We start from the raw sequence: 13,584 nt of genomic DNA, 5'->3' as shown, positions 1-13,584 counted from the left end.
GGAGTCAGAGCAGAGGGAGAAGCAGATTCTCTGCTGACTAGGGAGCCTGATGTGGGGTTTGACAGGAACCCCGGGATCACGGTACTTAACCAATTGAGCCATCCAGGCGCCCCTAAGCTACTCATTTTTTTAAAAAGATTTTATTTATTCATGAGAGGGAGAGAAAGAGAGGCAGAGACAGGCAGAGGGAGAAGCAGGCTCCATGCAGAGAGCCGGATGTGGGACTCGATCCCGAGTCCCCAGGATCACGCCCCAGGCTGAAGGCAGTGCTAAACCGGTGAGCCACTGGGGCTGCCCCTAAGCTACTCATTTCCAATAGAACTTTACTAAAAGCAATTCTTTGATCATGATGACTTGCTTGCTTCTGTCAGGTCCCTGGGAATAGTAACAATGCAGGATCATTTTAAATTCTTAGTTTGAGGTTAGTGTGAATTTAGGCAACCTGTGTGAGGGCTAGTTTGTGGTTAACAAATCTTCAGTAGAGATTTTATTTTTCCTGCTAAGAGCAATATTCTAGAAAGATAATTTTGTCATCTCTAAGGAAATGAAGGGAAAGAATATCTAGATCACTCTTATGTCTAGATGTTATAGTCCTGTGGGGCTCCACTGTAATGGGGAAGACTATTTCCTGCTACAGTGTTTTATCTGGGCTGGGTCTGGGCTTGCTTCCTGATACTGACTTCCATAAGGCTAAGAAAACAGAAAATCCCTTGATTGGGTAAATACCCTCAAGGCAATAGCCAGCTTCAGTACTCAGCTTACTGAGCTGGGTTCTCGCAGGGTTTCCAATTAGTGTTGGGTCTAAATATTCTTTACTTTTGTGCCAGGACACTGATGCATTTTATCGAGCATTTAAGGTTGTTTTCAGCAGAAAGGCTGGTCCAGGTATTTAGTTTTCCATGTTGCTGGAAACAGATGTTTATATAGTTCCTGATGGCAGTATCACTAATCTGTTATCCTGTATCTTAGAGCATGGTTTCTTAAATTTCTTCAGCCTCAACACACTTAAGGAATTTGACTCACTCCTCTATCAGTCTAAGAGTTGCTCATTATGACAGTAATTCCCAACTGGAAGTAGGTAGAGGACATTTTCCTGGAGGTGGAAGGTAGTTATCAAAACTTGTGTACTTTTCTTGTTTTAAAGAGGATGTTTCATCCCTTTTAAAAATCATATTCATTAAAGACAGGAAAGATATCTTAACCCCTTAACTATGATTCAGGTTTGTCATTATAAACAGACTTGGTAAAGAAAAGTTATAGGAGGGCAGCCCTGGTGGCACAGCAGTTTGGCGCTGCCTGCAGCCCAGGGTGTGATCTCGGGGTCCTGGGATCGAGTCCCAAGTCGGGCTCTCTGGATGAACCCTGCTTCTTCCTCTGCCTGTGTCTCTGCCTCTCTCTCTGTCTCTCTCTCTCTCTCTCTGAATAAATAAATAAAGCTTTAAAAAAAAGTTATAGGAGCTATTTGAGTATATAGGACTATTTGCCACTTTATTAGTTATTTCTCAAATCAAGGTGTCCCATGGATATACGCTGGGGGCCAAGAGTTTTTTGCAAATTTTCATTTTGTGCTTTTATTTCAGTAACAGTATAAAAATGTATTTTACTATTTTCAAAGAGAAAGACTTATTTTAAAAAGCTACTTCAGGAACTAAAGTCAATGATTCTTAAAATGGGATCTGTAATTCTTTTCTTTAAAAGAGATCCATGTATTATTCAAGGTGAGAAATACTGCTCCACGCTAAAAGGCTTCACCTTGCTATGCTTGAGTTACTGGACTAATCTTCTTAAGTTCATTATATCCTAGTTTTCATTTGTACTGCACTCACTGTACCTGATTATGCAGGTGTGGGATCCCTTATCTAAAATCCTTGAGGGCAAATATATTTGAGAATTCAGAATATTATGGAGTTTAGAAAGGAACTACAATGCAAATATGTTATGTCAGTGAGATGTGAGGCAGAACTCCATAATGAACATTTTAATATTTCCGTAGCAAAATGCAGATTCACTAAGAAAAGGGTAAAGATCATCAATAGTTTTACATCAGTTTAGATCATATTTTGCTACTAAATAACACTATGAAAAAACTTTGGTATTCAGAGCATTTTGGATTTCTCCATCATTAACATGGAATTATATACTACCATTATCTGTTACAGACTAGAAAGCAAAAAAAAATTTATTAGAATTTCATATAAGATCACAGTAAGATCAGTAAGTGCAAAGAGCTCACCTTAGGGTGCATGAATTTAATGCATAAGCTTTGATAATTTTTCTCCCAACTATTTAGGGATCTCTTTTTGTCCATTTGTGGTTTAACAGTTGAGGATACAGAATAAGTAACTTCCTGATAAACAGAAAATACATATTATGAATTCTAAAATGTCAGAAATACCTAAATGTATACAGATATTTAAACTATCTTGCAATGTGGAGAAAAGGTAGAGAAAGAGAAGTATAACATATATACTCTTCAGAATAACCTTAGTCCTCCTTCAAAGAAGATTAAAACAAAAACAAAAACACCACAATCCTTTTACTCCTACTATATTCATGCCTCTGTGGCCATATTTTACCACGGAATCTAACAACTATGGCACAACTGTAAAATCAAAGGCTTCCTCTTTGAGAAAGGAATTAATACATGTAATACCAGGAGATATTTAACAGAAACCTGAGGAGACAGTATAGCTGAAGTTAAAATTGTGAAGGATAAGCAATTTCATATTATAAAAAACAGTAAAATCTAAATCACTATTCTTGATAGTGATATTATATCACATCTGGTGGCAGTAAAGCAGAGAGTTAAGAACATGAGCTGTGAAGAGATACTGCCTGGGTTCAAATCCCAGCTCTGTCACTCAATAGGCTATAAGACCTATCAATTTAGAATTGTAATAGTACTGACTTTCTTAAGACTGTTAATACAAATTACATGAGAATATAAAGCACTTAGAAAAGTGCTAGAGAGTAAGTGCATGATGAATACTAGGTACAGAGATGATAATTATTATTACTGTTATTAATTTTTAAATTTTATTTTATTTTATTTATGATAGGCACAAAGTGAGAGAGAGAGAGGCAGAGACATAGGCAGAGGGAGAAGCAGGCTCCATGCACCTGGAGCCCGACGTGGAATTCGATCCCAGGTCTCCAGGATCGCGCCCTGGGCCAAAGGCAGGTGCTAAACCGCTGCACCACCTAGGGATCCCCTGTTATTAATTTTTAAAATCATTATTAGTTTCCTTCCTAAGGTAGATTTATAAATGGTACGTCTTATAAATACAAAAATTAAAATACAAAATCAGTAACAATACTTTATGCTTTGAAATTTAAAAGAAAACAAACAAACCCTAACTTTAAGAATGGGTTTCCCTTATGACCAATGACACTGGCAAGGCAGCCACCTGAAATGAGGACTTCTCAGAAGAGTGCTGCAATAACAGTTTCATCATTCTCTTTATGATTTGACTTTCACTTCCTTATTCTATTGGTTTCCATGCAACTTTATGTTATATCAATATTTTACCAATCATGCTCCATGAGAGAACTCTTCTTCAAATCTTTCTAGTTTAAATAAACTAAAAGAAACTAAATCATATAAACTTTTAGTACTTTTTTTTAGTATTTTGTTATTAATGGCCTCCAAAAACTCTAAGTTCATGTATTAACAGCTCTGCTTGATGCTAACATTCTCATACACAAAAAGAGAATTTATAAAAAATAAAGAAAATGCACTACCTCTAAAGTTAAAAAGAATATTGAATTTTCACTAGTAATGACGTTCTCAGTAACAAAAAGAAAAAATATAGTGGCAAATATAATGTTATAGCCAAAACTGAACAGAAAAATTTAAAGATCTACATATACAGTACATTCTTTTGTATCCAAAGAATTCTGAATTTACTAGCCTTTTACAGGATTCTTATCAGGTTAGAATATCCAAGATAATAATCTCTTCTTTGAAGATATTATAGTATTGTGATTCCAGAATACCTATAGTACTTGAAAAATATGGGTTCAAAAAAAGAAATATGGGTTCACAAAAAAATGGGTAAATGAATATAAAATTTACTTAAAAACGTGCCAAATCAGGCTCTTGGTCCAGCAATTCTCATGAATATGAAACTTTTTAAGTGCATACTTTAGTAATACAGATCCATAGCTATAAATAAGGAATAACTGCAATTAACTCAATTCTATTAATGATGTGTTTAATACTTCTAAAAAGTGCTTTTCAATACTATTGAGTCTCCTGATGTTATATTTTTAAATTTTAATTAAGTTTTTATCTTACCTATATTACAGTTCTTCAAGTCCTAATGTAAGACACTATTTGCGAAATAATTTTTTAATTGTTAAAAATTTATTTTGGGGGCACCTGGGTGGCTCAGTGGTTGAGCATCTGCCTGGGTCCTGGGATCAAGTCCTGCATCAGGCTCCCTGCAGGTAGCCTGCTTCTCCCTCTGCCTGTTTCTCTGCCTCTCTCTCTGTGTTTCTCACGAACAAACAAATAAAATCTTTTTAAAAAACTAACAAAAATTTATTTTTAATTCGTTATATTACCTAGGAATTCTCATTAGGAAATTTTTAAAAAGCACCAAAAAATACTCAGATCAAAATAAAATATTAGTCAATTCTTGATATCCCAAAGCAAATTTATTCCAATTTTTTTCCTTGCATGCCCCCCAGCAAATCATTGAATATTTCTTTTCTTAGCGTATTTCCTAGATTTACTCAACAGCATAAGATCATAATAAGCTCAACATAAAATATTTTATCAGTTTACAAATACTAGTTATTTTGTAAATCTTAAGAGTTCCTCATTTTCTTAAAAAAAGGAAAACCCAAAAAGGGTAATGAGTAAAATCAATTTTGCTGTTAAAAGTTTTTACTACACTAGAATGAAAAGGCACTATGCCATCTGTTATGTTTTACCAGAACTGGGAAGAAGATGAAACCAACGCTTGAGCAATTGCACAGAGAAACCCTGCAGAAGACTTGCTGTCAGTCCTAGGCTAAAAGCAAGGGATGATTAACCTTGAACAATATGGCAGCATCTGACCTATAGCATCTCAGAAAGTTATTTCTCATCATTTTCACTATTCTAGTCTAGCTTTCTACTTAAAATCAGTCTCATTATAAATACTTTAAACATGTGAATTCATCAAGCATGTGACAAATGAATATTATTTTTTGGTTATATTTAATTATATGCATTTACAATTTCTAACTTTATCTTTTTACATGGCCTTAAGAATTTGGAAACTTTATTTTTATTGACTTACCTTCTTTCCTCCTACCAATAACTTAATGTCATAAGTAAATCAAACAATCCTGCAAATGTCAAAAGAGCTACCAAAGAGTAGGCCCCATCTTAGATTTGTGGCTTTCCTATCCTACTTTAAAGTAACCAATATAAAAAACTATTTGACTTGGAGTAAGACAACTCTAGCAAAGGGAAATAGTCATTCACTTTAGTCAGATCACTAAACACTGTTTTCCAAAGAAAAAAAAAGCAAATCTACCACAGAGACATGGCATAGTACAGAATTCCAAAATGTTTGTGATTTTATTAGCAGGGCCTGGCTATTATCTCAGTTCTTTACCATAATTTAAGCTTTCTCTGATAAAGATAAACACATAAAAGAAATTTCCATTCAATTTCTCTCTCCTTTCCTTACCTCCAATCTCCTTGGGAGTAAACTATTTTCATCAATTAATTAACATAAAATACCTTTTCTCAACCCTGGAAGCCACAGAATTATATTTCCTGGATTTATCCAATAGTATAATAAGTTCATTATATTAAGCACAACATAAAATATTTTAGCAGTTTACAGATAATTATTTTCTAAATCCTAAGAGCTCATTTTTAAAAAAGGAAAATTTTACTCCTATTAATTTACCACACTGAGAGTAAAAACAAAATGTAACATTTATTGAGCACATACTATTTGCAAGGCACTGTGTAACAAACCTAACACACACTAGAACTTTAATGATATTCCATTAACTCAAAATATCTGATAATGTTGGTAACCCCCAGGAAAGAAAAAAAATTAGATGTATAAAAAGAAGGAACTCAATCTTTCCCTTTGAGTAACAATAACATCTTTGTTTTGATTAAGATTCTCTATTATAAATACTGTCATCCCATAAAATCCAATACTGAGAATTGGAGGGTCGATTCAAATACCAAATGTACTGCAAAAAAAGATGTGTGTTTGACTATAATGCTACATGATGTCATGTATCCAGGACAACTGAAGCATTATGGTCTCTTAGGGATAAAACTGCCTCTTGGTCATAGATTTAGGTGACACAGCATGTGATCCATTGTCTCTACACAAAAATGTGTGCAGCTGCATTTTCCAGTCAAGAAAGGGCGGGAAAGGGGAGGGGGGATGCAGAATACAAAAGGGTCAAAGATTTGTTTCATAGGGAAACTGTTTTCTCAAAAAGGGATTAAAAAAAAAAAAAGAAATAAATTTGAGTGAAGGAAATGACCTTTCTTGAACTAATGCTAAAAGCAGAAAACACTAAATCTGAGGGAACAAATTCTGTTGTAATCTCCCACTGGATCCATTTTTCTCCTCCTCCTAACTTGCCCAGGTACATGGTATAAACCATGATTTAAATCCATCTCTATCTAAATAATTTTGTGCTACTTGTACACAGTACATGGACTTCCCCTACACATTGTTGCAGTATTTGTCTCTTTAAAAAAGTGTCTCAGTTGTTCATCAGTTTCTTGGGGAAGTTAAAATGAAGCAATAGCTTTATAAAAAAATTAAAAAATGAAATACATTTGCTTCTAACCAGTAAACAAACCAGGTATTTTCTGTATAAAGACCAAACACTTTTCCTTAAAACGAATGCTGGCATGTAACCTTGCCTTTCACACACAGAAATCCTGATTTAAAAAAGCAGTACCACAAAGATCTGATAAGGAAAATGGTTAGTTCTAATATCAAATGTTTTTAAAAAAACTAATGACAGGGATCCCTGGGTGGCGCAGCGGTTTAGTGCCTGCCTTTGGCCCAGGGCGCGATCCTGGAGATCCGGGATCGAGTCCCACGTCGGGCTTCCGGTGCATGGAGCCTGCTTCTCCCTCTGCCTATGTCTCTGCCTCTCTCTCTCTCTGTGTGACTATCATTAAAAAAAAATAAATAAACAAACCGATGATAAAATAACTTGAAAACTTCTAATACTATCTAAAACATAGCACTAATTTACTTTACATGTTATTAAATATGATAGGGGAAAAAAGCACTACTAGCTCTCAGAGTAAATCCAGCCTAGAAAATCCATCTTTTCTCAACCATTGGAACTGCCATCAATGTGACATCCAAAGGAAAACACATTAAAGGCTGGAAAACACTGACAGCACAGAAATAAAAAAATAAAAATAATCACTAGTGGAGGAAAACATACATACCATCTAGAAGTCATATCACCTATGCTACAAACTATACAGTAATCAGTTCACTAACCGACCAGCCCTTTGGTCCTCTGACAGTTCTATACCAGCCACATTGGAAAAGTAGTGTTTGTTGCAAGGAACAAAGTTACAGAAACCTGAAAGTCAACAGATCTAATGTCCTAAAGTACACAAGTAAATTTGGTTGGCATCTGAATACAAACAGTAAGTATTCTGTGTCATCAAAATTTATTTATATAGAAATTACTTTTAATGCTTTGAAATAAGCCATCAGTCATGCAGTAAATCTCCCACAGTCAATTAAACTGTTCCACTGAAAATAGGCATCTTTTAAAGGAACACTCAAAATTTGAAATAAATTTAATAAATGCAGAAAATGATATCTTACTAACAGCCTTCTATATCAAATTTGGAGAGCAAACGTAAAACTTAGGACTCTGACAGTTGATTTAATATACGGATTTTATATGTAATTCTAAGAGCACATGTGTGATTAATTAAAAGTATGATATAAAGTAAGTACATTTTATTTTTTTAAAGTACTTAAAACTCAACTGACCCTCTATCTGTAATTACTGAAGTAAAATATATTTATGCTAAAAATTATTAAAGATCTTATTAAATACACTATCTCCAAGGCATTGTAAAAAGTAACACTTAACCTAATAAACATTCAAATTTCTAAATAAACTTACTCAGAACATAACTAAATTCTAAATAGCCAATCAACTGTAGCTCTATGTAGTAAAGAGGTCTAGCTGTCACTACTAGTAGATAGGATCAGCTACTGAATGGATGTTAGTTCTATTTGATATTACAGAGAATACTGACAGCAAAATGGCTGCTTTTTTTCTTGGAGGTAGATCAATGTTTGTGGTTGTAGTGATGGACTGTGTATGTGTGTATTTGTGTTTTGTTTTGATCTCTTGAGTTTGACTTGTGAGATATTCAAATATAGTCATCATTTGGGATAGATGTGATTTAAAGTTCAGAAGACAGGGCAGCCCGGGTGGCTCAGTGGTTTAGCGCTGCCTTCGGCCCAGGGCCAGATTCTGGAGACTCAGGATCAAGCCCCACGTCAGGCTCCCTGCATGGAGCCTGTGTCTCTGCTTCTCTCTCTCTCTCTCTCTCCCTCTCTCTGTTTCTCATGAATAAAAAAATAAAAATAAAAATAAAAATAAAATAAAAAGATTAAAAAAAATAAAGTTCAGAAGACAGGTGTGGTCTGGGGATAGATTTTGGAGAAACAGTTAAATCTGAAACCTGCCAATTTTTCTCCATTTTCACAGTCACAACAATAGTCCAGATCAATACCATTTCTGATCCAGGCTGCTATAATAGTAGTCTACATGAATGGTACCCCTTATAATCGTGTTCTGCACAAACATACACAGTGGCTCTGACAGTATTTTTTATATCAGTCTCCTCGTATCTATGCCTGATCCTCTATTTATCTATTCTCTAGAATATAATCTCATAAAATGCAAATCTGACATGGTCCCTTTCTTCCTTAATCCATCAAGGGGACCCTTAGGTCCAAACACAGTATATGAGATCTGGCATAATGTAGCCCCTGTCTAACCTCTCTGGCCACACCTTTTGTCATTCTTTCCCAGGTTCTCCTCATGTTAGAAGTCTGAAGAGGCCCATGCTTTCCCCTCCCCCAGGGCCTTTAGAAATGTTATCCTTTGCCTGACACACTCTTCATTTCACCTAGTCCTGACTGCTATTTATCATTCACATCACAGCTTACAAATCTTAAGTGAAACCTTCTCAACATCCCAGACTAGAGAGGGTCCTAAATTCTGCCTTTCCATAATATCCTATACTTTTTGATAACATTTATCACCTGAGATGGCTTACTATGTATCTTTCCAAACCGAATGAAAGCTACATAATGGCAGAGATGATTGTTCTGTTTACTGCTCAAGTATTTGTTGTCTGTCAGATCTTGGTTCTAGCTCTACTACCACATAACTTGGACATCTATAAAATGAGATGGTTGGATTTTCATTCTATACTAACCTAACTACCATCAAAAACTGAAATTTGAATATTACCAGCTTTCCTGCAGATATATATATAGTAAAACCTTTACATCCTACCCATATGTACATTTGCTATTTGTATATATAAATCATGTACACATGAGTTATGTAAATGAGAGAGCTAGTACTTATATAAAAAAGTTCACTGAATGCTCATTGATAGTCAGGAACTGTTTTAAGTGCCTTACCAGTATTAACTCTTTTAAAATCTTCGTAACAACTCTACCAAGCAGTAGCCATTATTAGTACCCATTTTATATGTGGAAACAGATACAGAGAGATTAAATGGTACGTTCATTATCACAAACTCTAACATAAAACAAATGGGATATAGGCTCAGGGAGTATGGCTCCAGAACTCACATTCTTCACACTACTACACTAGCTGCCTGCTACACTCCCTGCCTATTATTCCGTAAGTACACGAATGAAAAAAAGTACATACTATCATAAATACATCTTATTCAGCATCTGTATCCTCAAGCTAATCCTCCTCTACTTAAAGTTAGTTCAAACTAGACTACCTCTGTCCAAATACTTCCTGTGCCTTTCTCTATTTATATCCTTGCTCCTGCTATTCCAACATCTGCATTGTCTACCTTCCCTACAACCATTCAGCCAAATCCTAATGACAAATCCTTCATGCAATTACTACCAGAACTTCTTTTAGAGATGTTTATTTCTCCTACTATGTTCCAATTGCATTTATATGTCCTTTAAAAAAAAAAAACAAAACACCAAAAAAAGAAGGTGGTTATTTGTATCAATAGCTCAAAGCAAACAACAGAAATGAAATTACTTTATAAACACTAAAGCTCTATGCCTTAAAAAAAGAATTAATCCAGAATGAAAAGAGAGAGAAAGAGAGAGAGAGAGAAGAGAACAAAAGAGAACAGAACAGAACAATGGATACAACAACCCTAAGTAGAGTACTGTAAAAAAGTATACTTTGGCTCTCAGTTGCTACCAAGTAGATTAGACATACAAAGCCCAAATTATACCATATTCTTAATTTTTTTCAACTAAACAAAGGAGATTTTTCCCCCAAAGAACAAAAATTTGAAAGGTAAAATATTATATTCATTAAAAAATATTTACTGAGCAATTAACATTCAAGTACAGAACACTATGCTAGATAACATTTTTCCATTCTGCTCTGTGAGCCTTTCACTTCTTAAATTTTAGTTCTCCACTTAAGTATTTGGAAAATAGTATCAGGAAACTTTTTAAGCATTAATCATTTTAATTCCATTTGAGCAAAATGCTAATTGGAAGTAGTAATTAAAGGAAGTCTAGAGTAAAACCATTTGTATGAAGCACTACTAATGGAAAAGTCTACAAAAACAAAGAAATAATGAGTTTATTAAAGGTAATGATAAACCATTTGTAAACCTCTATTATAATTAAAAAATTCACCTTACCTAAACCCATTCCTTGGGGAAAGCTGGTTCCTACATTCTGTGTTCCTATACTAGTCTTGAATCTATGTCTAGAACGGTATGCCTCATACTACAATTATTTACATGTATCTGATTCCTAACATAAAGTATTTGTTATATGTTAAATAAGTATCTTTACCTTGAACTTTTTGTTCTTCTAAACATCAATCAAGAGACTGACTATCCCATTAAGCTTTCTGATTATTTCATACTTCTGAATAACTATCTTACAGAAAGGAAAAATCAACAAGTTCTCAAAACCTAACCAATTCTTCCTCCATAATTTAAGAATAGCCCTAGGTGTAAATGATGTAGATTAGCTTCTAAATACTGCTAAAGCATTAAATGTCAAAGCACTAACACTTGTGTATTTACAACTGTAAAATAATCCCATGACCCCTTCAAATTTCCCAAAGGATCTTTAATAGACTTTTAAATGCTCTCAACTAAGAAGAAACAATTAGGGCAGAACAACAGGTTCAGAGTGCTATGACATATAAAATTAATGGTCAGCATTAAGTGGCAATAATTTTAGAAGTAGTAAGTTTTTTTGCCAAGATTTTTTGGGGGAAAAAAGATATAACCACTCCTTTAAAATTTTCAGGAAGATTACAGAAAACATCAGCTGTGGTGGCAGCAAATTTTTGATTCCTCGTGAATCTTAACATAAAACAAAGAGCAACTAGAGAGCAAACCAAAAAACCTATGGGTAACTTTTATAACAACTATTTGACAGTCTCACCACAAACCCCATAATACAAAGGACGAAACAAACCACCAACAGCCCCAACCTTTTTTCCCCCAACTCTGCCCCAAACTGTTTTCTATTGGTGTCTAAGTGAGAGAAAGCAAGGGGAAGCAACAATGTGTATGAAGAACTTGAGAACAGAAGCACAAAATAGCCAAAAGGTATTCAGTGGAAAGCAGTGAGAGACAATTTGTGAGAAGCTAAGGGGTTCACAATAAGGCCTATAAGCCTGAAGCAGTCTGGTCCCCTTAGGATGCTTGAAACTGGCACGTGGGGCTATCTTCCAAGACAGAGCCTAAACTTAATAGAAAGTGTTGGGGCTGAAAATAAAATTGAGCAGGTTATGGACAAACAAGATAAAGGAAAGAGAAGGTCCAAATAGAAGTGTCAGAGTAGAACAGAGCCAGGAAATCTCAGAAATCTATCATTTTTTAAATGATGCACAAAAACAACAGAAATCTGTGAAGTTGGAAGAGCTATCTGAACTAAGCCTCCTCCCAGAAGTTCAAGAAAACTATTTTGATATAAAGAAACCAAAGTATTGACGTTGAATATCTACAAAATTACAATAAGAAAAAAGAAACAGGAAAATAGTCAAACTCACAGAAGCAAGGCAGAGGGGGAAACGAGTTGTTCAATAGGTATTAAGTTTCCATTATGCAAGATTGAGTAAGTTCTAGAGATCTGCTGTAAAACATAGTGCCTACAGTTAACAATACTGTATTGTGTTTAAACATTTTGAACAGGGTAGGTCTCATATTATGCATCCTTACCCACCCCTCTGCACAAAGTAATAAATTATTTATTTTTTTGATTTATTTTTTTTAGTAATAAATTTTTTAAAAAGGGAGAATAAAATAACATTCTACAATGAAAGCATGCCAGAAAGGGATGCTCACAGGAAAGATAAAAATGAGTTTATATTTCAAAATGAACTTAAAAATATTATACAAGACATGAAAGAAAAACCTGTATCAAAAGCTCAGAAAATGGGATCCCTGGGTGGCGCAGCAGTTTGGCGCCTGCCTTTGGCCCAGGGCGCGATCCTGGAGATCCAGGATCGAATCCCACATCGGGCTCCCGGTGCATGGAGCCTGCTTCTCCCTCTGCCTGTGTCTCTGCCTCTCTCTATCTCTCTGTGACTATCATAAATAAATAAAAATTAAAAAAAAACAAAAAAAAAAAAAAAAAAACAAAAGCTCAGAAATAAAGTGACAGCATTCAGGAAAGAGTATGAAATAAAAGGGAAAGAATAATTTCAGAAAAAATATATAAAAGGTATTTAAAAGTTGATTTAAAAATAAACCTATAAGATAAAGCCTTAAGAAAAACAGAAGGTGAAAAGAAAACAATCAAAAAGAAATGAAGAAGATGGGTGCAAGCTTAATTATAGTGTCTAGGGATATATACTTGATAATAAAACAAAAAAGAAAATTACAAGAAAGTGCTGGGGCTGAAAATAAAAGTCAGGGGAAGCAATTATTTTTTGAAGTTAAGTGAGTTATGTTTGGGAAGAGGCATATATAGAAGTGCTTCTAAGGTGGCTGGCAAAATTCTATCCCTTAACCTGGAAGATGGTTGCAAGGGTCTTACAATAATTCAATAAGCTACACATATGTTTTCTGCATTTAATTTTATTTTATAGTAAAAAGGATAAAAAAGGAATTAAGGAAAATCAAAAGCTACTTTTAGGTATCAATAGACAACAGTAACAAAAAACTTGGGAGTAATCTCCAAACCAACTTCATAAAATGACATGGCAAACCAAGAGACAAATATTCCCACAATGTTTTGTCCTTATGTTTGGCAAACAGGATGATGAATCAAAAGTCTATTGTCTTATTATATAGTACCTACCTGTTCTGTTTCGCACATGTAACACATACTTTAAAAAGTATCTCACATT

General features: G+C 34.5%; 1 protein-coding gene across 5 annotated transcripts in view; it reads right to left on the bottom strand.

Annotated features, from left to right (window-relative positions):
- The window catches only part of FOXN2 (forkhead box N2), a 71,677-nt gene that overhangs the window by 49,810 nt on the left and 8,283 nt on the right, over positions 1 to 13,584 (bottom strand). The window contains exon 2 of one of the 5 annotated variants that reach the window (XM_072742313.1): positions 2,234 to 2,347. The exons of 3 other annotated variants lie outside the window; for them this stretch is intronic. The gene's annotated coding sequence lies outside the window, so the exon portion shown is untranslated. Of the gene's footprint in view, positions 1 to 2,233; positions 2,402 to 13,584 lie in introns of those variants that run through there. One more of the 5 variants, XM_025992608.2, reaches the window with a different exon arrangement.

Source organism: Vulpes vulpes, chromosome 16, assembly GCF_048418805.1.
Source record: "Vulpes vulpes isolate BD-2025 chromosome 16, VulVul3, whole genome shotgun sequence".
Taxonomy (NCBI): Eukaryota; Metazoa; Chordata; class Mammalia; order Carnivora; family Canidae; genus Vulpes; species Vulpes vulpes.
Note: the sequence above shows the minus strand (reverse complement) of the source record. Positions and strands in the feature narration are given on the sequence as shown.